Below are 25,076 nucleotides of genomic sequence, written 5' to 3'. Positions count from 1 at the left end.
TTCTTTGAGAAATATCCAAACTGCTGTCCACAGTGGCTAAACCAATTTACATTCCCACCAACAGTGTAGAAGCTTTCCTGTTTCTCTGCAACCTAGTCAAAATTTATTATTTTTTGATGTTTTAATGATGATGGTATGAGACTGACTGGTATGAGATGGTTTCTTACTGTGGTTTTGATTTGTATTTCTCTGCTGATCAGTGATGTTCAGTATTTTTTCACATGTTTCTTGGCTGCTTGTCTGTCCTCTTTTGAGAAATGTCTGTTCACGATCTCTTCTAGATGGGTAGTCTTAAAAGGTACGAGATTGAGGAACCTGGAAATGAGAAGCAAGAAGAAAGTGTTATCAAAAGCTAGAGAAGCCAATAAACAGAGTTCCAGATTTGAGACATTGAAACAGAAAGAAACCAGGAAAATTATATATACAGCCAGTATAAGGCAAGCAGAACTGGAGAAAAGTACTATCAGTTACAATTGTATCGGTTGCTTGTGGACAATAACCCAATCACAGTGACTGATTCAAATGTGGCTTTACTTTCCTTGCGTAACTGTAATCCGGAAATTAACAGGTCACGGCTAGTATTGTGACCATTCAATGCCTTAATGCTCACAGACTCCTTCTTGGCTCTCTGCTCCATCCTTAGTTGATTGTTTTCATTTGAGGCTCAAAATGTGGGTGCTGTGTCCACTGTCCAAGAAAAAAAGAGAAAAGAGCTAAAGAAACAGAGAGACAAACCATCTGGGATGGTCCCCTTTTTAAAGAACATTTCTAGAAATCTCCCCTTTGCAATGCTTGATTGCATCTCACTGGCCTGAATTATGTTGTATGACCACTCCTGGTTAAAAGGGGTTCAGATAAACTGAGGTTTCTTTGGTTTTGAGATCATTACATAGCTATTCTGAACAGAATTCGGCTCTGTAACTGCATCAGTTAGCATCCTAATGGGAAACAGATGGCACATCCAAATTAAAATATTAGATGATAAATGGGCCATAGACAATGGTGTAGCTAGGTGTAGGACGTCTCCGAAGATCCATACAGTTACCTGGGACCAGTAACAGGCTATCAGTTAGGCCAGAAGGGATGAAGAGAGAATGAGCAATCCCAAACAGGAAAGGCAGAAGTAGGCAGAGAATGCCACTTTGAAAGGAGTAGTGACCTTTGATCAAAGGACACAACCAACCCAAGGCAACCTAGAAAGAGAAAAGGTACTAATAGCCTGTACTCACTTTCCACCCTCCCTCTTATATCTGCCAAAGCTCCCTATTGGCCAAACAGAAGCCTAGGGCAAATGAACCTTGTTATGTCATCCCTATGGGTCAGTACCTTGAGGCTGACAACAAACTCACAGGAAGTGGATTCAGAATCAAACAGACACATCCTTTACAGGACTCAAATTTTTTAACAGCCTTTCTTCTCCAATTTGTTCTTATGCACCTGTGTTCCCTTGGTTTGGAACATGATGATATTCCTGCCCACTACCCTTCTCTCAGCTAAGCCCTTCTCATCCTTCAGCCTAAGAATCACGTCCATGTAGAGAACTGATTTGAGCAGATCCCCTGCAATATGTTCTCAAGGTACCCCCCGGGAAGCACTCATCACCCTGTAATTTACCTAATTAATGGGCATTTTACATTAGGCTGTATGCACCTTCACAGCCTTTTTTATTTCAGCAATGCTCAATGCAAATATAGCACAGAGATCTATCAGACATTCAATTAGTATTTGTTTGTATTTATCATTGCAAAATAGAAATTGCTCAATTGCCCACAGTTTGGGGTACGTGGAATATATGCATTGACAACTGAGTTGTCCCGTGGAATACTTCATTTCAGCCTGGAGGATTATTTCTACTTAATCCTGAAAACTGATATGTGAGAGACTCAAGCAGCAGACCTGGTTTCTCTGCCCTGGGCAATGTTGGGGAGACTTGGACAAATTCAAGACTTCTTGCGCAGTCCCAGGTTTTTGTAATGAATTTGAGCTCTTCTACCTTTTGCATGGGTAATGAAGAAGGGCAGGGGGCAACACTTGCAATTATTTCTCAATGCACAGGCAACAGAAATGGCTTTGATGAGTGTGTGTGCATACATGCACGTGTGTGTGTGTGTGTCTATTTGTGCACACAGATGGACATGAGAAGGAGGTGTTAGAGAGTGTGGCTTGGCCAAATAATCCCGCACATCTTTCACCCTGAGGATACATGTGAATGATTTGAGGAGGTCCTTTGTGGTTTTGTTTTGTTTGTTTTGTTTTGTTTTGTTGGAGACGAGGTCTCACTCTGTCGCCCATGCTGTAGTGCAGCGGCGTGATCTTGGCTCACTGCAACCTCCCCGTCCTGACCTCAAGTGATCCTCCCACCTCAACTCCTGAGTAGCTGGGACCACAGACATGCACCACCATGTCTAGCTAATTTATTTGTATTTGGTAGAGATGGGGTTTTACCATGTTGCCCAGGCTAGTCTCAAACTCCTGAGCTCAAGCAATCTGCTCCTGAGCTCAAGCAATCTGCCTGCCTTGGCCTTCAAAAGTGCTGGGATTACAGGCTTAAGCCAATGCACCTGACCATGGAGGCTCTTTGTTAACATGAGCTCATGGTAGCCAGAGCCCAGTCAGCCAACTTATCCCTCATCTTGTCCGAAGATGACTAGAATTTCTGTCTTCCTCTCTGAAAACAGCAGAGAATTTCCCAGTTGTATGCTAGATGGGTTCCAGTTGTAGCTGTCATACTAACAAACTCTGATCTTCCTTCCCCCAAGTAGCTACAGAGACCCTGAAATGTACTCTTTGTATATTTATTTTATGCTCTACAAAGATGTATAATTATATACTGTGATTAGACAACTTAATCATACAATATTGATTAAGCAGCTAGGCAGAACATGTTTATTTCTAATCTGTGCTGCATTTTCATCATGTAATATAGTCACTGATAGGTGTTGAGTAAATAAAGATGTAATGCATTGTCATGATACTTGAAGGAAGCCTCAGTACTTCAGATCCTCTTATTCTTCATGTTAACCCTTAGGGTATTATAGTCATCTTACCACAGTCCCTCCTCCCTTTCATGTGCACCCTTCCTGTATCACTGTTGATACTCTCATAGGTGATCCCCTTACTGGGTATGCAATTACCTAGAAAAATACTGTTTGATATAATTAATAAATTATAATTTATCTTACTTTACTTATTTTAGTATACTTGATTATATTTGAGATCAGCCAGACAAATTTTAGGATGCAATCTAGTATTATTAAAAACAAATGTACAAAATTATTAGAAGATCGTATTTATCCCTTGTTCCTGAATCACTGGGGAAGATGTGATTCGTGCCTGCTCCATGCTATGCATTTGAAAAGTGAAGCACGTGCGTGTATGTGAGTGCACACAATAACATGAAGATAGAGTCTCTCCAATAATTTAACTTATACAGGCCTATATTTATCTCAACATTCTATATGTAGATGTCTATAGCACCCTGAAAGTTGAATTCTTAAATATTCATGTGTGTAGTAAACTGATACTGAAGTTTCAATCATTCACAGCTTACCATCTTGCCATCCCCTCCATCTGCCCAGCCACATCCCACTCATCCTTCCAGGCCCCATCCAAGCATAGGCTCCCCCCATACTGATGCTTCTCTTACTCAGATTGTCTTTGTACTTTATCTATTTCACCCCAGGAAATCCCAATTTGGATCATTTATTATTTCATCATAGAATTTTATCTTTTGATTTTTATGTGCATACATATTTTATACCCCAACTAATAATAAAGGCTAATATTTATTGAACACTTTCCTGTATCAATTCATTTAATCTTCCTAATAAACGCTAAAAGTGTGTATTATTATTATTGTTATTTCCATTTTATCAGATAAAGTAGTGGACACAAAGAAAGTGTAAGAAACTTTTCCTAGGTCATCTACAATTAGGTAAATTCATCCACTTTTTTCTACAGTCATGAAATAGTCACTCGTAGCAATGTTGTTTTACATGAGAAGTTCTGTGTAATCGGTTATTCCTGGGCAGGGGCAGTAGCTTGTAGTTTTGCAGCTATAGCTATACCTCTGAAACTTCCCATAGTGCCAGGCATATAGTACCTGCCAGAGGCATGTTTTTGGGTTAACTGAACTATTACATATGATATATGATTTTGAATTTACCAAAGAAGATTAAATTTAACGTTAAGCTAAGGTGCAATCCTACGGAATCTCATGGCCACTGAGATATGCTCTTTCTCCATGCATGTGGTTGGATGGCCACACAGCCCAGGTCACTTAGTAGAAGAAAGCCACCTCCTAGTACTCTGCTCCTCCAGGAGAAATTTGATTTTGGATTAAGAGCTCACCTTCAAACCAAACTGTATACATCCTACTGCTTTATTTCATAATTGCATATTGACACCAATGCAGCAACAGTTAGGGTTCCTCTGGCCAACTGCATGCTACGAGAATCTTCGTCTTAGAATCTAACCCAACTGATTATTGCAAGGTTATTGCAGCTCTGGGTTTCCTTATAGTCAAAAGATTTGTTTCTGTCAAGATTTTTAGTAGAGGAAAAGGCATTATCTTCTAGATAGGGTTATATAAAGCAGCTCTCCAGCATTAAGAAACATAGCTTTGCCAATATTTCTGCTCATTGCAAAGAAATAGGTAAGGCACCAATTCCAGAATATATGGCAAAGGGAATGGAGTTGAGTCTTGGCTCTAACACAGTTTAACATTCCCAAACCCAAACTGTCTAAATAGGTACACATTGAATTCTTTCTCAAAGAATTTATAGAACTGAATGGAATCTAGTTATCAAAACTTCCCATTTTACTGTTAATTAAACAAAGGTTTTTATAGACCTGTGTGACTTGTCCAAAGCTGTGACTACCTAGGTAGGTAGTGTCACACTGGGTAGTAAAATAGATGCCTTATAATTTTTTTTTTTTCTTTTTGATATGGTGTCTTGCTTTGTCACCCAGGCTGGATTGGAGTGATGCAATCTCGCTCACTGCAACCTCTGCCTCCCAGGTCAAGTGATTCTCCTGCCTCAGCCTCCCGAGTAGCTGGGACTATAGACACATGCCACCATGCTCAGCTAATTTTTGTATTTTTTTGGTAGAGATGGGGTTTCACCATATTGGCCAGGCTGGTCTTGAACTCCCAACCTCGTGATCTGCCTGCCTTGGCCTCCCAAAATGCTGGGATTACAGCCATGAGAGGCCTTATAATTCTTATTCCAGAATTGTTTTCTTAGTACTCTGATATTCTCAACTGCTTATAGAATATGCCATCTCACAGACACTTCTCAAAAGAAGACATACAAGTGGTCAACAAACATGAAAAAATGTTCAACATCACGAATCATCAGAAAAATGCAAATTAAAACCACAATGAAATACCATCTCACACCAACCAGAATGATTATTGTTAAAAAGTCAAAAAGTAGGCCGGGCGTGATGGCTCACCCCTGTAATACCAGCACTTTGGGAGGCCAAGGCAGGTGGGTCACTTGAGGTCAGGAGATCAAGACCATCCTGGCTAACATGGTGAAACCTTGTCTCTAATAAAAATACAAAAAAAAAAAAAAAAGAATTAGCCGGACATGGTGGCAGGAGCTTGTAGTCCCAGCTACATGGGAGGCTGAGGCAGGAGAATGGTGTGAACCTGGGAGGCGGAGCTTGCAGTGAACCGAGATCACCAAGATCATGCTACTGCACTCCAGCCTAGGCAACAGAGCGAGACTCTGTCTCAAAAAATAATAATAATAATAATAATAAATAAAAATAAAAAGTCACAAAATAACAGATGTCAGTGAGGTTGTGTAGAAAAGGGAACGCTTATACTGTTGGTGGGAATGCAAATTGGTTCAACCCCTATGGAAAAGGGTACGGAGATTTCTCAAAGAACTAAAAATGGAACTATCATTTGACCCAGTAATCCTATTAATGGGTACAAAGGAAAAGAATTGTTTTATAAAAAAGACACACACACTTATAGGTTCATCACAGCATTATTCACAAGAGCAAAAGCATGGAATCAACCTAAGTGTCTGCCAACAGTGGATTGGATAAAGTAAATGTGTAACAAATATACCAGCGGATACTACACGGGCATAAAAAAGAACACGTTCACGTCCTTAGCAGCAATATGGACGCAGCTGGAGGCTATCATCCTCAGCGAAATCATACAAGATAAAAAGCCCAAATGTTCTCACTTACATGCAGGAACTAAACAATGGGTAAGTACTATCATAAAGATAGAAACAATAGACATCAGGGACTCCAAAAACAGTGAGGGAGGGAGGGAGGGGGACCAGGGTTAGAAAAACCACCTATTGGGTTTACTATTTTGGTGATGGGTTCACTAGAAGCTGAAACCCCAGCATGACACAGCACACCCATGTAACAAACCTGCACGTGTACCTCCTGAATCTATAATAAAATAAAACATATTTCAAATTGAAAAATTCTGATACAAACAGAACTTCTTTGGAGCACAGCCAGTGAGGCATCCCTCTAATAGAAACTATTTCTATCATTGTATAGCCTAAGGATTGGTTCATTACAGAATTAGTATCCTGCTTAGAAGCTATTGAAAGCAAAATGAAACAACAACAACAACAACAACAAACAGTACAATTGGAATGTGGGACTGGCTTTGAAATCACATGGTAAAATTTAAGCAAGTGCCCACTGCTTGCAAAGGTCCTGCACAGGACACTTACTTGCTTCTACCTTTGTCTTGCCATGTCCTGTAGAGGTAGCTCCTGGACTATCCTGTATATGTGGAAACTCCAGAAGCCTCACACCCTTACCCAACATGTGAGTGTCCATGAATGGGCAACATAGAAATTTTATGGTTTCCGCTAAGTTTGTGGGGGCTGTTCAAGGAAGCAAGTCTCATTTTTCTCTCTGCCAGCTAATACAGTTGTCTCTTTTCCACAGTTTTATTTACTCAAGGTCAACCACAGACTGAAAATATTAAATGGAAAATTCCAGAAATCAACAATTCGTAAGTTTTACATTGTGCACTGTTCTGAGTAGAGTGATAAAATCTTTCCCAGTCCAGCTCCGTCACACCCAAGATATGAATCATCCCTTTGTCCAGCAAATCCACACTATAGATGTCATCAGATGTCATGAGTCAACTAGCAACTGTCTCGGTTATCAGATCAATGGTCATGATACGGCAGTGCTTATCATGAACTATGATGTGCTTGTATTCACGTCACCCTTATTTTATTTAATAATACTACGTCACAATTTCTAAGTATTTGTCTCACTTCATCTCACCACAAAGGCATTGTATCTTCTCACATCAGCACAAGAAGGGTGAGCATAGTGCAATCAGATGTCGTGAGAGAGAGACATTCATGTAACTTTATTACAGTGTATTGTTATAATGTTCTATTTTATTATTTTTTATTGTTGTTACCTAATTTATAAATTATACTTTATCGTAGGTGTATTAGTCAGCCTTCCTTCTCCAGAGGGACAGAATTCATAGAAAACATATATTTGAAAGGGAATTTATTAAAGAGAATTGGCTCGGCCGGGCGCGGTGGCTCAAGCCTGTAATCCCAGCACTTTGGGAGGCCGAGACGGGCGGATCACGAGGTCAGAAGATCGAGACCATCCTGGCTAACACGGTGAAACCCCGTCTCTACTAAAAAATACAAAAAACTAGCCGGGCGAGGTGGCGGGCGCCTGTAGTCCCAGCTACTCGGGAGGCTGAGGCAGGAGAATGGCGTGAACCCGGGAGGCGGAGCTTGCAGTGAGCTGAGATCCGGCCACTGCACTCCAGCCTGGGCGACAGAGCAAGACTCCGTCTCAAAAAAAAAAAAAAAAAAAAAGAGAGAGAATTGGCTCACACGACCGTAAAGGTAAGATCCCACCACCAGATAGATTTAAATTATTTCTGCAAGTGGGGAATGATAGAAGCCAACTGCTGCTAAACAGAGGAGCTAGGATCACACCCGAGAGTATATGAACCCAAAGCCACTTCCAATATCTACGGAATCTGACAACAGAATAGGTGTTTAACAATCTTGAGAACACTGTTTATTATTTCAGGGTTCATGATGTGATGAGCATCATGATGTTCTGAACATGAAAAGCCCCACAAACTTAGTGAGCCAGCCCAAGGGTGGAACCTTAGAAGCAGGGAAACTGGCAGAGCAGCCCCCAGCCTGAGGCCAAATGCCTGACAGCCCCACAGAGGCCGCTGGTGCAAGTCCCAGAGTCCAAAGGCTGAAGAACCTGAAGTCTGATGTTCGAAGGCAGAAGGAGAAAAGGCATTGTGCTCGGGAAAAAATAAAAAGACAAGAGGAGGTGTCAGACTCTGAAAAAATCAGTTATCATGAGAACTGAGTGAGAACTCACTCGCTTCCAGGAGAAAGGCACCAAGCCATTCATGAAGAATCCCCCGCCAGGATCCAAACACTTCATATCTGGTCCCACCTCCAACATGGCGGATCAAATTGTGACATGAGACTTGATCAAGCCTAACAAACCATATCCAAACCACAGCAATAAATATGTATGTGTAGTAAAAAACATAGCATACATAGGGCTCGATGTCATTCACAGTTTCAGTATCTACTGGGGGCCTTGGAAGTATCCCCTGTGGGTAAGGGGAAGCTACTGTACATTGGCTGGATCCAGACCCAGCTTATGGCTGGAAGATCAGAGCTCCATCAGCATAATTTCTATAAAGAACAAGCTGTTACATAAGTATTTTCCCATGACTTGCAAAAACAAAACAAGAGAATAGAGGTCAAAATGTATTGCATTTCAGCCGTGAAAACCTAGTGTAAAGGTGTTTACCAAATTTTTGCACAACATAAAACTTGTGGGAAAATCTGCCTTGGCAGGTTGTGCATATGTAAAATGTTTCTTAAACAACTAAACAAAGTGATTTAGTAAAAAGATTCTAAGAAAAAAAGGTAAGTGCAAGCTGCCTGTGATGAGGAAGAGGGATGAAGGTGGCGAGGTCTGCACTGAAAAGTATAACTGGCTGGGTCAGATGTAGCTATGATTTCATGTGGGTCCAAACTCCTTTAGACTTTGAGGAAAGTGACAGAAATCTCAGTTTTGACATACAAGAAGTCTCTAATACAGTTCGACCTGCAATTAAGCTAACATATTCACTCTGATTTGATTTCTTTTCTTTTTCCTTTTTTTTTTTTTTTTTGAGACAGAGTCTTTCTCTGTCGTCAGTCTGCAGTGCAGCCTTGCAATCTTGGCTCACTGCAAGCTCCGCCTCCAGGGTTCAAAGAATTCTCCTACCTCAGCCTCCCGAGTAGCTGGGATTACAGGCGTCCGCCACCACATCCAGCTAATTTTTATTTTTTTATTTTTATTTTTATTTTTTATGTATTTATTTTTTTGAGACAGAGTCTTACTCTGTCGCCCAGACTGGAGTTCAGTGGTGTGATCTTGGCTCACTGCAAGCACCGCCTCCCAGGTTCACGCTATTCTCCTGCCTCAGCCTCCCTAGTAGCTGGGACTACAGGTGCCCACCACTGTGCCCAGCTAATTTTGTGTATTTTTTAGTAGAGATGGGGTTTCACCGTGTTATCCAGGATGGTCTCGATCTCCTGACCTTGTGATCCGCCCGCCTTGGCCTCCCAAAGTGCTGGGATTACAGGTGTGAGCCACCACGCCCGGCCTAATTTTTGTATTTTATTAGAGACAGGGTTTCACCATGCTGGCCAGGCTGGTCTCGAACTTCTGACCTCAGGTGATCCACCTGCTTTGGCCTCCCAAAGTGCTGGGATTACAGGCGCCAGCCACCGTGTCCAGCCAACTCTGATATGATTTCTATTACATTTCTAAATATTTTTGGGAACCATTGGAGAAGGATATGATTAGCATTGCAAAAAGAACCCATGACATTAAAAGCTAAGAAGAGACAGGAGGTCAAGAAGGAGGAAGGCAACAACAGGATCAAAGGTGTAGAGAAATCAACAGTAGACAGGAATCAGGTCAAGGTCATCAGACACATTTCCTCACCTAATTATCAGGACAGTCCTCCAATGAAGAATTTGTTATATTCATTTTACATAGGTGGGAAATGAGGTTTAAAGTTAAGCAACTGCAAAGAGTCAAGCAGCTGGTAAACAGAGGAGCTAGGCGTCACACCCGAGAGCCTCTGAGCTCAAAGCCACTTCTAAACTCTACAGAATCTGACAGCAAAATAGGTGCTTAATGACCTTGAGAGCACTGTTTATTATTTCAGGGTTCATGATGTTATGAAGCAGATGGCAACTGGTTAACTAGATAATGGGAGGTAAGGAGAGAGATAGCAGAGAGTTCAATTTTTAATGCAGTTTGGCGCTGAAGGTCAGAAGAGGTGGGGTAGGAAAAATGAGATGCAGGGATTTTTTTTTTCTATTCAGATAGAAGAGATTTTGAAATTCTTTAAGTGCTGTTAGGAGAGAGAATAGGATGGGAGAGGTGACCATACCTGAGATCTGGGGAATAATTGAGGGAAGGAGTCCCTGATGAGGCAGCAGAGAAAGGAGAACTACGTAAGTTGAGTGAGCTCCTTTCTCTTAGTTTCTTTTTCCTTGGTGAAGCAGGAAGTGAAGCTAACATACAGGAATAAATTGAAGAGAGGAGGAGATGGAGATGATTGTATTTTGAGAGGAGACTACGAATCATGGACAAGTATCCAACCGGACAGGGCTAAAGAGAAATGACCCAATCACCAGCTTGTTCAAACAGCCCAGTCTGTCAGTTCTCTCCAGTTCTCTCCAGTGATCATACTTGGGAAAGAAAATCTGTGCTCATCACTGCTTTAACTGTAATTTTCCTGACATTTTTGATGGTTGACAGGCTTTGTCATTGTTGTGTTATTGCTTGTAGGTTACTCGTTTTTGGAATTTTGATGTTGTTTTTTTCCTTTTAAAAAAAAAAGCCAGTTTTTTTTTTTTTTCAAGGAACGCTGATTTTTTTTTTTTTAACTTTTATTTTAGGTTCAGAGGTACATGTGCAGGTTTATTATATAAGTGAACTCATGTCATGGGGACTTGTTGTACTAATTATTTCATTACCCAGATACTAAGCCTAGTACCCAATAGTTATTTTTTCTGATCTTCCTCCTCCCACCCACCACCCTCAAGTAGGCCCCAGTGTGTGTTTTTCCCTTTTATGTGTCCATGTGTTCGCATAGTTTAGCTCCCACTTATAAGTGAGAACATGTGGTATTTGGATTTCTGTTCCTAGGTTAGTTTGCTAAGGGTGATGGCATCCAGCTCCATCCATGTTCCTGCAAAGAACATGATCTCGCTCTTTTGTATGGCTGTGTAGTAACGAACGCTGATTTTAATAGACATGAATCTCATTCTGTCTTGTATTATGCAGCTGTGTCAACAGAAGACCTTTACAGAGGTCTACCCTATGGGCCATGATTTCAATATAACTCATTCTGATTTCCTGATATACCGTGACCTTGGACAATGTCATACCAAAGCTTCTAACTAATCCTGTAAACTCTTTAGATTTTCCCACAGTGTTCTCTCTTCGTTAAGCATCGGACATTTTTTTTTCCCCAAGTAAATAATAAAATGTTTTTATAGTGCATCCATGGTTGTGGTACATGCTGTAGAACATTTAAAAAGGGCACAATTTTTAAACTTAAGGAGCTTCTATTTCAAATGCCACAGCAAAACAACATGCAATAAATGGCTAAAGAACAATGTAAAAGAGAAAGTGCTATGCTCCTCTGGGCGGATGGTGATTAGTGTGGGCTTGCATGGCCTTCGTGGAAAGGCAGGATGGAAGTGGTGTCTTTAAGGAGAGTAGGACTGGACCAGCCAAGAGCAAGGGACAAGGTGCTTTGAATTGGAAAGACAGAATGTAAAGGCATAGAGGTGAGTTGAACTAGATCACATAGGAAGTTCGGTAAAGAATCTCTGCAAGAGGGTGTTTGTATTAAGGAAATATGGTAAACAAGTTTGATAGCACACAAAATCACAGAGTAAAAGCAACCTTCAAACCCACCTATAACATCTCTTATTTTACAGTTTGGAAGACTAAGGCTGACAGGCAAATGATTTCCTGAGTTTTCTCAGCAGGAAGAACTGGGTTAAACATTCAGGTTTTTGTTTGTTTGTTTTTTTTATTTTAATTGCAAGTGTTATGGGACCAGCGGTGCTTATGCACAGAGGAAAGGCTTTGTGAGGACACAGTGAGAAGACGGCTGTCTGCAAACCAAGGAAAGAAGTCTCCGGAGAAACCTGACCTGCTGACACCTTGATCTGAGATTTCCAGCCTCCAGAACTGTAAGAAAGTAAATGTTGATTGTTTAAAAAAAGGTGGGTGGATCATCTGAGGTCAGGAGTTTGAAACCAGCCTGACCAACATAGTAAAACCTTGTCTCTACTAAAAACACATACACACACAAAATTAGCCATGCATAGTGGTGGGCACCTGCAATCCCAGCTACTTGGGAGCCTGAGGCAGGACAATCGTTTGAACCCAGGAGGCAGAGGTGGGAGTGAGCCGAGATCCCACTATTGCATTCCAGCCTGGGCAACAGAGCAAGACTTGGTCTCAAAATAAATAAATAAATAAATAAATTAATTAATTAATTAATTTAATTAAATAAGGAAGGGGGGTTATTGACTGAACGTTTGTGTCCCTTCAAAATCCCAAAATTTATTTGTTGAAGCTTCAACGTCTAATACAATGGTATTTGGAGGTGGGGTTTGGGGAGGAAATTACAGTTAGATGGCGTCATGAGGGTGAAGCACAAGTCAACTAGGATTCGTGCCCTTATAAGAAGGGTCACCAGAGAGCTTGCTCCTCCCGCTGTTCCCACCAGCCCCACATGCACAGAGAAGAAGTCACATGAGTGCACAGAGAGATGGTGGCTGCCTACAAGTCAAAAGAAGAGGCCCCAGAATGAAAACCATTTGGCCAGCACCTTGATCTTGGACTTTCTTCCCAGCCTCAAGAATTGTGAGAGATAAATTTCTGTTGTTTAAGACACCTAATCTATGGTATTTTGTTATGATAGCCTAAGCAGACTAAGAAAGCAAGAGTTCATTGCCAAACCAGAGGCTTTCCTATATTCATTGCTGTCTCTTACAGGACTGTTTGTAGGGAGACATAAGAGCACAGAAGTTAAGCTTACTGGCTGTGTGATAGCCCCACCTGCAAAACTGGTTTTGATAATTACAGTCATGTGACTCTGGACATATTGTTTTTTTTTCCAAAACCTCTCAGAGTCTCTGTTTCCTCATTTGTGTAGAGGGGTTACTAATGGAATCCATTTAGAATGCTTTGCATGTGTATATTAAATAATACATGCAAAGTGCTTATCATAACACAGAGAACATATTAAGTATCTGATATGTTATCTATTGTTTTGTTCATTTTCATTCATTTCTTTCAGGAGAGACTGACATATTTGTTAAGATTATTTGAGATATATAAAGGTAGATTAGATAGGGGGCTTACTGCTTCATAGGAGAGATAAGATTTACAGACAAAAATTTATAATAAAAGATAAAGAGTAGTCAGGGTTTTCAGTCAGGCATAGATGAAGTACTATGGTCATTAAGAAAAAAGATAAATTTCTTTTATGTGTATAATTGGAAATGGCTTTGAGGAAATGATGGATTATTTCAAAAATAAACATGCCAGAAAAAAATCAACCAAATACTTGCTATCCTTCAGTCACTCTGGGAGGCTGTATATTTATGAAGTGATTCTCCAGTTAATAGTCAAATTACATTTGGGAGTGGGGCTTTGGGGAGGAAATTACAGTTAGATGATGTCATGAGGGTGAAGCCCAAGTCAGCTAGGATTAGTGCCCTTGTAAGAAGAGTCATCTGGGCATGGTGGCTCATGCCTGTAATCCTAACATTTTGGGAGGCCAAGGTGGGTGCATCCCCTGAGGTTGGGGGCTCAAGACCAGCCTGGCCAACACGGAGAAACCCCATCTCTACTAAAAATACAAAAAATCAGCCGGGCATAGTAGCAGTTGCCTGTAATTCCAGCTGCTCGGGAGACTGAAGCAGGAGAATTGCTTGAATCCAGGTGGTGGTGGTTGGATCGCACCACTGCACTTCAGCCTGGGCAACAGGGCAAGACTCTGTCTCAAAAAAAAAAAAAAAAAAAAAAAAAGAAGAGTCACCAGAGAGCTTGCTCCTCCCTGCTGTTGGTAACTGCCCCCACAGTCATTGACATAGTCACTCAGGAGATCACTTTCCCAATTGCATTTTAGAAGGGTGTGGCAGATTTATGATGCAGAAGGGAGGAGAGAAGGCAGGAGGTGAAGGAGACGGCACATGCAGAGGTACAGAGTGGTGACTGAAACCACATGCCATGTTAGGAGACTTCCAAACAAGTCTAGAGGGTTGGCACTTAGAGATGAAGAAGACATCTTCTGGTGAGTTTGAGTGGTCCTTCCTGACCTACCTAGCAGATACACTAAGTTAGAGCTAATGCCAGTGGATTATTTAGGGTATTGCTCAGGGAAAAATTGCGAAGGGGCATAGAGAAAGATTGAAAGGACCCAGGAATGAGCATGGGTAGGTCCGTGAGAGCTCATGTCACTCAGAGATCTCTGCTTGAATTTTACCTTAAAGGCAGTGGGGACTGGGAACTGGGTTTTCACGTGGGTGATGAGACATGCTGAACAGAAGTGCTGCTAGACATTCTTGCGTTTTATTCTTTTTTTAAAAGGAAATGTTTTAATCATTTCAAAATTAAATATGATCTTTGCTGTAGTGTTTTTTAATTAAAACTATCAGATTAAGGAAGTTTCTTTCTTTCTACTCTGGGTTTAGTGATTTTTTTTTTATTCATGAATGGCTATGACATTTAATTTTTGGCTTCAATTGAGTTACACCATTTTTCTTTTTTAATATATTAATGTAAGAATTTATATAGATACATTTTCTAATGTCAAATCAATTGACATCATGACTAACTTGGTCAAGATGCATTTCTTTTAAACATTGCTGGATCAGGTTTGCTAGTGTTTTGTTTAGGACATTTGAACCTGTATTCTTGAGAGAAATTGGCATCTCATTTTCTCTCTTTTGGACTGTCCTTAACCGGTTTACATTATGATAGTAATAGCGTCATAAAATAAGTTTGGGAGGATTACATACTTTCCTCTGAAAGAATTTTATAGGATTGGAATATATTCCTTAAAGATGGCATTTTACCACACTGGTTAGATACTGTGATGTTTTCTTGGTGGAAATTTTTTAAATTCAGGGTTCAATATATGTAGTGATTATAGAATTATTATTCTTTCTTGAGTCAATTTTGGTTAGATTTTTTTTTTTTTTTTTTTTTTTTTTTGAGACAGGGTCTTGCTCTGTCACTTAGGCTTGTATGCAGTGACACAATCATGGCTCACTGCAGCCTTGACCTCCCAGGTTCAAGCAATCCTCCCACCTCAGCCTCCAATGTAGCTGAGACTACAGGCACTACCACATGTGGCTAATTTTTTAAATTATTTGTAGAGATGAGGTCTCCCTATGTTGCCCAGGCCAGTCTTGAACTCCTGGTCTCAAGCAAGCCTCCCACCTCAGCTTTCCAAAGGGCTGGAATTACAGGTATGAACCATGATGCTGAGCCTAGATTTTTTCCTATGGATGTGTGCATTTTATTTATGTTCAAAATCATTTACTTAAATTATTATTTATAATATGCTTACTTTTCTTTTAAATTTCTGATGTTTCTTCTAAATTTTTATAATTTCATCCTCCTTTGCATTTCAAAAATTCTTAATTTGTGCTTTATTTTCTTGTTTTCTTAATCAATTTATCCAGGGTCTTTTTGTGTGTGTACATGTGTTTATTTTTCAAATTTTGAAGACCTAACTTTTGTCTTTGTTTATATACCTTATTGTATCTGTTTTCTAATTCATTTATTTCTGTCCTCATCTTTATTACTTATTTTCTTTTGATTTCAGTTGAGTTTATTCTGGGTTTCTTATGCCCAAAAGATGCAATCATATGTTGAGAGAAATGGCAATCAAACTTACTAAATTTTCAGTGGGATGAGTGACATGCTCCCCTTACCATCACCCACCAAAAAATGCTGAGAACTATTCCAGAGAAGTACATTTAGGGTATGTTTTTAGGATTTAGATTGACTGGAATTCAGATCTGTGAAGTTTGGGGTACATTAAATAGTTTTGTTTCTCCATTTGTAAAATAACAGTCAAAACAATTACACCTCACAGGGTCTTGTGGCATTTACAAGAAATAATCCATCTGCCATGCTTAACACATAGTAGCCCTCACAATAGGACCTCGGTATACAGTGACGATTTTTACTGGCATATGGATAAGATAATAAGGAATTACACGATGACAGCCAACTGAGAGTAACAGGCAATAAGTGCTATAGTGTTGAAAAGTGGAACACAACTGTTGGCTGGAATAGCCAAAGAAGTCTTCTGGAAGAATCTAAAATAAACTTAATGTTGGTAAAAGGGAGAAGCACTGGGACAGGCAGACAAATGGGCATAGCATAAGACATAAGAAAAAAGAACAAATCACCTTGAGATGGGATCATCCTTTCAAATACCATCCTTTGCATTACTTACATTATAAGTACATTTCGTAATTTACTAATACACTGTCATTCTCAAGTTTTTAATCTATGTTATCTTTGTCTCCCCTACAAATCCATTTTTTAAAATAAAAGAAGACAGAACCCTCATCTTTTATTTCTTCTGTGGTCCTCCACAGCATTTAGTATTCTACTCTATATACAATGAGCACTTAATCAATGCATATTGCATGAATAAGTCCTCACTTCTGGGAGTGTGACCTCTGTCTTACTTTCAGCACTTATTCTTCTCATAGTGAGGGTGACTGTAGAATACCTAGAGACTATCAGGTGAAAAAACTACAAGAAAATTGTGGGGGGGGGATAATTTGGAATCAGTCCACAGGTGGAAATAATAAAACGTTCTGAAGTTAATGGGTAATCCCTCAGAAATGTTTTTGATAAGACACCTCTTCAAAGCAAAAGAGAGAGCCCTCTTTTCTCATAGATGGTGGAAAATTACATCAATCAAGCTATTCTAGACACTAAAGGGGCCTCTGGCCAGGATTCGTGTTTTCTTTCCCAGCATGGAGTCAGATGGATAAACCTTACTTAAACTATGAGAAAGAACAACTTAGTAAGGAATTGGGAATGTCATTTATTATTTAGGAAATATCTGTTACAAAAACCCAAATTACATATTGTGTTAGTCTGATCTCATGCTGCTGTAAGGACATGCCTGAGACTGACTGGGTAATTTATAAAGGAAAGAGGTTTAACTGACTCACCTTTCTGCAGGGTTGGGGAGGCCTCAGGAAACTTACTATCATGGCAAACAGGGAAGCAAACACATCCTTCTTCACATGGCAGTAGGAAGGAGAAGAATGAGTGTCTAGCGAGGGGGGAAGCTCCCATAAAACCATCAGATCTCGTAAGAACTAACTCACTATCATGAAAACAGAATGGGTGAAACTGCCCCAATGATTCAATTATCTCCACCTGGTTTCTCCCATGACATGCGGGGATTACACAAACTACAATTCAAGATAAATTTGGGTAGGGACACAGCCAAGCCATATCACATATATAACTTAAATTGGATCAATATTTAATGGATACCTAGTTGCCAGCTACCTTGTTGGTTCTTGAAGAGGCAATGATGAGTAAGAATAGTTTCTATCCTTAAAGATCTTACACCAAAGAGAGAAGGAAACACACAAGTATGCATACCAGGATATAAAGTCAGGCTATGCCAAACGCAAACATAGATAAACAGAGTACTATAAAAGTAGTGGATAGCGGAAATTAATTTTGAGTTGGAGTCAAGGAAGGTACCCCAGAAGAGGTAATACTGGAGATAATCCATGAAGTACCAGTGGAATTTAAACATACTTGAGGCTAGGGAATTTTAAATACCTGGAAAGTGGAATGCTTCTGGAACGGAACACAGGCTGACAGAATTGCAATTTAGGGTGGATGGGAGACTGGTAGAGTCAACTGTTAGCTATATAATTCTGAATAAGATTTGGGAGGTCAAGTATCAGGAGGGCTGATTGTTCTAAGGCACCAGACTCAAGCTTAAGATTTGGGAGGTCATGAGAAGCACAGAGGAGGGTAGATATGAGAATCACTATAAGGCCATATATGGCAAAAGTTGACAACCAGTTGAATGCTACAGGTGGAAGCAATGAAAGAATCAATGATGAATGAGCTTTTAGCTGAGGAAAAGCAGTAAAATAGTGATGTCTACACCTGTAATAAGAAATCAGACACAAGAAAAAATTTAGACATAGGGTCGACATATTGAAGATGAGATGTGAGTTAAATGTGGCTATAGAGACTGCATTGGGAAATACGGGTTGTGAATATATGTGATACTGGAAAGGAAAAAGGCTTATTAGACTAGTACAAAGAAAGTTAGGATGGGTGAAAATTAGGTTACATTTTACATGGAAGGAAAGGAAATTGATAGAATTTGACACAAAGAGCCTTAACTACAAGCTATACCTCAATGACTTCCAAATCTATGTCTTTAAACAGACCCTTTTCTTAGAATCATAGGCTGTATATTTATGTAAATTATCATCATCATTACTTGGTTATAGGGTAAGAATTTCAAACTTACATTTTCAAAACAGATTCTTGATTGACATTAGATTATTGTGAGTGTATAAAAATGCAACTGATTTCTGTGTGCTGACTTCTTATCCTGCTACTTTACTGAATTTATTAGTTCTAGCAATTTTTAGTGGTGCCTTTAGGGTTTTCTACTTATCAGATCATATCACCAGTGAACAGAAATAATTTTACTCTTTCTTTCCAATTTGGATGACTTTTTCTTCCCTGCTTAATAGTCTGGCTAGAACTTTCAGTACTATGTTGAACAGAAGTGGCACAATCTTGGCTCACTGCAACCTCTGCCTCCTGGCTTAAAGCAATTCTCCTGCCTCAGCCTCCCAAGTAGCTGGGACTACAGGTGCATGCCACCACGCTCAGCTAATTTTTGTATTTTCAGTAGAGATGGATTTTCACCATGTTGGCCAGGGTGGTCTCGATCTCTTGACCTCATGATCCACCCGCCTCAGCCTCCCAAAGTGCTGGGATTACAGGCGTGAGCCACAGCACCCAGACAAATCTTTTTTTTTCCCCCATTGAGACTTAGCTTCTCAGGAATGGGTGACTAAACTAGTCAGATAATAACGAAGCTGTTGGGACATAAGGATGATGTTATGGTAAGGTGTCTGAGGATACTGAGGAGTTGTTTAGGTTGGTCAGGAAGGTGAGAGAAGATAGGAAGCTACAAAGGTCTGGAGGTTTGAAGGGGCACATGCAAGGTGCGAGTGAAAATGAAATGCAGGTGGAAGATACTGGTCGTAAACCAAAGATAAATTTCTAAGCCCCCCAACCAACTGAATGGACCCCTCTTTTTGCAAAAGCTTCCCCAAAGAAGCCTGAAAAATTAGTTCAGGCCATGATAGGAATTAGGGGTCAAATATACAGCATTATAGCCTCTTCCTTTTGGAGGTTAGACACAACTGACCAGCATTAACGTTAAAACAGATATCTTAAAATGAACAAAACAGACTCTTTGTAGCAATAAGACACTGAGTTCCAACCTGACTCTGGTTTAGGATCACGTGACAGATGGTAGGCCCTGAAGAAAATAAAAGTATTTTACCCCAAAACATATTTCTTTGACATATTCTGAAATGACCCTGCAAATTATCTCTTGTGGGGGAAATTTGCATTCTGTAAGAATCTCCTTCCTTTACCAGTCTTTCCCAGAGAGTCTGACACATTTAAGGTCTGATAAGAGACATTCACTATCTCTTCTCTCTGAAACTTGCTACCTGGAGGCTTCATCTACATGACAAGAACCCTGGCTTCCACAACCGCCTTGTCTAAACACAAGCATTTTTCTATACTGAATTCAATTCTTCAAGCAGAGCTTAACTCTTTCAACCAATTGCCAATCAGGAAATCTTCTAATCCATCTATGACCTGGAAGCCCCCTGTCCACCCCATCCCCCCACCTACTTTTAGATATCCAACTTTCCCGGGCCAAACCAATATATACCTTAAATATATTAATTTATGTGTTTGTCTGTAACTTCTGTCTCCCTAAAATGTATAAAACCAAGCTGTAACCCAACCACCTTGGGCACATGTGCTCAGGACCTCCTAAGAGTGTGTCACTGACCTTGCCAAGTGAACCCTAACCTTGGCAAAATAAACCTCTAAATTGATTGAGACATGTCTCAGATACATTTTGGGTTATATGACTAAATTTTTAAATTTATCTGGTTTATGTCCAAAGATCTGAAAAGATCTTAGTGATGGCTTGGCCTGAGCTCCTCATTCTGTCACTGAAAAAGTTACAGCCTGAAGAGGTGACCTGACTCTCCAGCATCCCGCAGTTAAAATGAGGGCCACCTGAATACAGCCCAAGTCCCCAGTCACAGATGAAAAGCAAGTCTTCCACTCGGCTCTTCTCTCACCCAACTTTCTTCAAAATGAGTCCCAGCTACTGTCACTCCTGCTCCTCCAGATTTGTTTGTTTGTTTGTTTGTTTTAAACCAACCTCAAAATTCTCAGTGACAAGAGAAGAAAAATGTCTAAACTAGAGCCCTGCACTGTTTGCTCTGCAGTTCAGTAAGTTTTGGCTTCAGATCATTTGGAAGTTTGTTTCTGAGACAAAATACAATGTAACTGCCTCCAGGCTCTTAGCTTGCCAGCAGGAAGACAGTCTCTAGCTGACAGGACCCTGTATCCCCTGCTGTTTGGATTGCTAACCAGGTTGTCTGACAGCAGGGTACCTTCCAGTTTCATCAGGGACAGTGGGCTCTAGATCAACATTCATCATTCACCAGGCTTTCCACTCAGACTGGGAAAAATCTCATGGCCATGTTGGCTGTTGGTTCAGCTGGGACCAGGAGAGAGGCAGAGATGACTCACCTGGGCGAAGGCTGCACAGGAGTCCTCTGGATTCAGTGTGGTTTCTGGAAAGAGGTCTGTATGGTGAGCTGGGAGACCTGCATTCTAGTCCTCCTCCACTGTCTACTCAGCACATGTGAATAAAGTCACGTCACCTCGCTAAGCCTTGGTTTAGTCATCTACAGAGTAAAGGATCAGAAGAAATAATTTTGTAGGGTTTACTCCTGTTCAAAAATCTGGAATCTCATGGAAAAAGACTGGCATTTTTTATGTGAGGACCTGTGTGATGAAACATGAGTGAAATGCAGTGTCCTAGGAAATTCCTGTTAACTGCTGGTTATCAATCATACTGATCATCATTATGCAAAGTGTGTTCAGAATGAACTCATGCTAGCCAATGCCAGAATTCCAGCTTTTGCAGAGGATCCAAGCACCATGCCCAGGAATAGGTTGGGTCTCTTCATGTAAAGCAGAGAGAGGCAGGGAGGCCTGAGGCAGGATAGTCAGTAAGCAAGCTAGAGAGACCTTGATTCTGGGGAAGAAGCATCTGCTGATTGCTCTGGATTTTACTGGTGATGAATTGCTTTGGGTCCACAAATGTTAATTGTAGCCAGAAAAAGACCAGAAAGCTGCAATAGCATGATATATTAGGAAAAACACATGATTGGGAATGGAGCAGAACTGGAGTCAAATCCTGTTCTGGAACTAAGTATTCATCCTTTCTGAATCTAAATTCTGTCATTATAACTCAGGGATAATTATATTTTTGCATGGGTTTTATGAGGATTAGAGACAAAGTACGCAAAACGTTTGTCACATGGTAAACATTTGCTAAATGTTATGCAATTTTATCAACGAGGTGTGGGAAAGGGACAAAAATTTAAGCCCAAAGAGTAGCACAGGTACAATGCACAGGTACAATGTGATTTTGCCAGACTCAGACCTTCTAAGGTTACGTCTAGATCCGTGTGTGGTTTTGTAATGAGGTCCTTGACACAGCCATATGAGAGGGGTAATTTCTCAGGAAGCCTGGGTGGCAGCCATAGGAAGATGCACAGTTATGTCTCTGAGCTTCCATTTGGGACTAAAGAAAATTCGGACTCCAAAATTTCTACAGAAGAGCCCTAAGGATGGCAATTTAGTAAGAAATGGGATCTAAGAAATTGCCATTAAGTGTGCACATAAATTTATGAATTATTAGAAAGTATTAATTGTCCATATGAAGGAATAGAAGACACAGATTGAATAAGGGTGGGGAGGCAAGGCCCTCTCCTCACTGTGAACCACAAATAAAATTCTAAGACCCCCCAACCATCTGAAAGAGCTTCTTCCTAAGCCAAGGCTCTTTTAAAATTTAACCTGAAAGACTGTTTCAGGTCATCATGGGAAGTGGGGTTGTATATGATGCCTCATTATACCTCTCCAGGATTAACATCAACACAGACTTTAAGTCTGATAGAAACATTTTACAACCTCTTCTCCCTGAAGCCCTACTACCTGAAGGCTTCCTCTGCAAATAAGAACTTGAGTCTCCACAATCCTTTATCTTACCCCAGAATTTCCTTCATTTTTGTTTTTGTTTTTTTGAGGAGTTTCGCTCTTCTCCCCCAGGCTGGAATGCAATGGCATGATCTCCGCTCAGGGCAACCTCCACCTCCTGGGTTCAAGCAATTCTCCTGCCTCAGCCTCCCAAGAGGCTGGGATTACAGGTGCCCACCACCATGCCTGGCTAATTTTTATATGTTTAGTAGAGATGGGGTTTCGCCACGCTGGCTAGGGTAGTCTCGAACTTTAATCATGAAAAAGAAATGCTATAGGCCAAATTCTAATAAGGGTAAATACATGCATATCTATAAAGCTTGATTTTTGGCTTCAGTCTCCCTCTACCCCATACATATGCACACACACAATATACACACACACACAATACACACACCCTCATTAGAAACAGGGCTAAAAACTAGAAGGCAATGAAGTTGCCATCGGTTCTCCACTTATATATCATTTATTTAATAAGCATAAATATAGAAGAAATAAACGTAACTTCAAGCAAAGATGGGCTGAGAATAGATAGAAGCAAGCCTCCCTAAGTACAGTTAACTGCAGTGACAAAAAGAATTACGTTAAATGTAATACCTAGATTAAATTAATTAAATATTTACTAAGTGTTTTTATGGAGATTCAGAGTTAAAAGTTAGTGTTCTTAATCTCAATGAGCTCTAGTCCAATATGCAGCTTAACTGTATGCATTCATCGTGGTTTTATGCCAATAACCTACTGCGGAGAATTGAAGGAGCAAAGGATGTGGTTAGATTATTCTATCTACTTAATAGATAAGTGTCCTTGAGCCAGTGAGACGAAGCTTCAAACCTTGGTGTCTTTATCTATAATAGAAAGGTAATAATACCTACTCACTAGATTGTAGTGAGGATCAAATGAGTTAAGGTAAGTAAAAGAGCTCTATAAACTTTAAGAAGCCCATACAAATGCTAATTGTTGCTATTTTCTTCCCCCTTAAGGGTACACTTGGCTCTCCTGATGAAGCTTTTAAGAGAAAGGCAAAGTTGACCCTGGGCCTTCAAAAAACTGTTCTTTCAGGTACAAACTACAAATCATGATTTTGAACTTCAAAAGAAAAGAAGGGATAACTTTCAAAAATACCCAGTTTTGAAACACTCTGTCTATTCTCCTTCATTCATTCATCTCCCATTGTCATTCCATGCCATTTCCCAAACTTTAGTCCCTTCTTAACTCTTCCTGGTGATAATTTTCTTTCTGCTTTCATTTTCCTTCCCTCTCAAGGCAAAATCTCAGAGAGGAGAATTGGCTGCTAGGGATCCTCTGCAGAGACCTTGAAGAACATGGTGATTATGAAACTTCAACAAGAAAAGATTTAAGCTGATCTTTAAAAAAAATACTGTCAGGAATTTTGTAGAAGTGACTTTAATATAATAACCGCTTCTTTGACTTATGTTTCGTCTGGCGGTGGAAAGAAAAATATTTATGAAAGCATGCCTGTGTCCTAAAATTGGAGACATAAATTTAAATGACTGAAGACACTTGAGGAGTGGAGGCAAGGATGGTGAAACCAGGCCCTGTACCAAGCAGGAGAGCATGAACCTGCTCAAGAGAGCTACTGCTTCTCATTTCCAGTCAACTCATCTGAAATGGAATTGAGACCCCATTTCAGCCACAGCGATTGATCTGGATTTTTTGTAAAATTTCCTCATTTTTACATATTGCCAATTAATTAATTAGTTAAGAAGAAATGTAAATGTTCAACCATGCTGTGTACTCAGGAAATACCTTCATAAGACATCATGGACCTACATTTTGGGCCAAAGGAGCTAGAGAAAAAGGATAGAAATTCATCAGATCCAGCATCACTACTGAATATTTAAATAATCCAGGCCAGGCACGGTGGCTCACCCCTGTAATGCCAGCACTTGGGGAGGCCAAGGGGGGCAGATCATGAGGTCAGGAGATCGAGACCATCCTGGCTAACATGGTGAAACCCTGTCTCTACTAAAAATACAAAAAATTAGTCGGGAGTGGTGACGGGCGCCTGTAGTCCCAGCTACTAGTGAGGCTGAGGCAGGAGAATGGTGTGAACCCGGGAGGCAGAGCATGCAATGAGCCGAGATCACGCCACTGCACTCCAGCCTGGGCAACAGAGCAAGACACCATCTCAAAAAAAAGATAAAATTTAAAAATAAATAAATAAATAATCCAGAGTTTATATCCTACTAAAGATAGACAAACAGGAACAACTTTGGATTCCCAGGGTTACATGAGCATTCATGATGATTTATTTGTTCATCACCATTTGAACAGACCACTGGGCAAAATGTAGAGATGGCTGAGACAATACTTATGTTTTGATCCCATGGAGCATATAATCTAAACTGAAAGGCAAGCAAGGTATATACAAATGAAAGTAAATTACAGGAATTAAAATGATGTAAGTTCCTATAATGTAGTGGTTAGTAACATTGGCCATGGAGTCAAATGGGCATAGTATCAGATCTTGACAAATTACCTTTCCTCAGTCTCCTGAGCTGTAGATAGCAATGGAACCTATGTCACAGGAATGCTGTAAGCACTAATGAGAAAATACATATAAGGTT

The 25,076-nt window shown here is 40.2% G+C and overlaps 1 long non-coding RNA gene across 1 annotated transcript; it reads right to left on the bottom strand.

Annotated features, from left to right (window-relative positions):
- Nucleotides 1-195: 195 nt before the first annotated feature.
- Nucleotides 196-25,066, bottom strand: LOC116276348. Its single transcript, XR_004185799.1, has 3 exons — nt 24,989-25,066; nt 20,971-21,128; nt 196-687 (listed from the first exon to the last, which is right to left on the bottom strand). It is a non-coding gene; the product is annotated as an uncharacterized LOC116276348 (long non-coding RNA).
- Nucleotides 25,067-25,076: the final 10 nt, after the last annotated feature.

The sequence above is a fragment of the Papio anubis genome, chromosome 8 (assembly GCF_008728515.1).
Source record: "Papio anubis isolate 15944 chromosome 8, Panubis1.0, whole genome shotgun sequence".
NCBI classification, from domain to species: domain Eukaryota; kingdom Metazoa; phylum Chordata; class Mammalia; order Primates; family Cercopithecidae; genus Papio; species Papio anubis.
Note: the sequence above shows the minus strand (reverse complement) of the source record. Positions and strands in the feature narration are given on the sequence as shown.